This window comes from Triticum aestivum, chromosome 3B, assembly GCF_018294505.1.
Source record: "Triticum aestivum cultivar Chinese Spring chromosome 3B, IWGSC CS RefSeq v2.1, whole genome shotgun sequence".
Taxonomy (NCBI): domain Eukaryota; kingdom Viridiplantae; phylum Streptophyta; class Magnoliopsida; order Poales; family Poaceae; genus Triticum; species Triticum aestivum.
In genome coordinates, this window is record NC_057801.1 from 847,898,245 (window position 1) to 847,898,903 (window position 659).

Sequence of the window (659 nt, forward strand, 5' to 3'; positions counted from 1 at the left end):
GCTAACTTTCTCTTCTTCTTTTTTTAAATTTATTTTTCTTAGCTATAGCGCTGTCCTAGCGAAAACGCGCTACTGCTAACTTTTTCTTTTTCTTTTTTTTATTTTTCTTTTTCTTTTTCATATTCCACAAACTTCCTTCTTTTTTATTTTATTTTTATTTCTCTTTTTACTTTTATTATTCTTTTCCTTCTTCATTTTTCTTTTTCTTTTTCTTTTTCTTTTTCTTTTTCTTGTTCTTATTCATATTCCACAAACTCAGGGGTTTAATTTGGTCTGTCGTTTGAGCAATACCACTGTTATCCTCTGGATAATAATTAGTATAATATATATCTTACATCATTTGACCGCTACTGGCGGTATACAAAATAGCTAGACACACACAAATTTTGGGATTAGTTTGTCAGCTTGGGCGACGATGACGCTTCAGACTGATCTTCTTCCCTCTTTTGTTCGTTGTCGAATAATTGAGCCCATGGTCGTGACTTTTCCTTCTCCAGGGATTACGATCTTTCGTAGTTAATGTAGTCTTCATTCTTCTTTTGACATATGTTTCGTCGTCATCAGCATCATCTTCCCTCATTGGATCACCGTACTGGTCATAGTCTTCCTCGTTGGCGACTCCATCCATTCCGGCGATGCTGCTTTTGCTTCTCTCACGA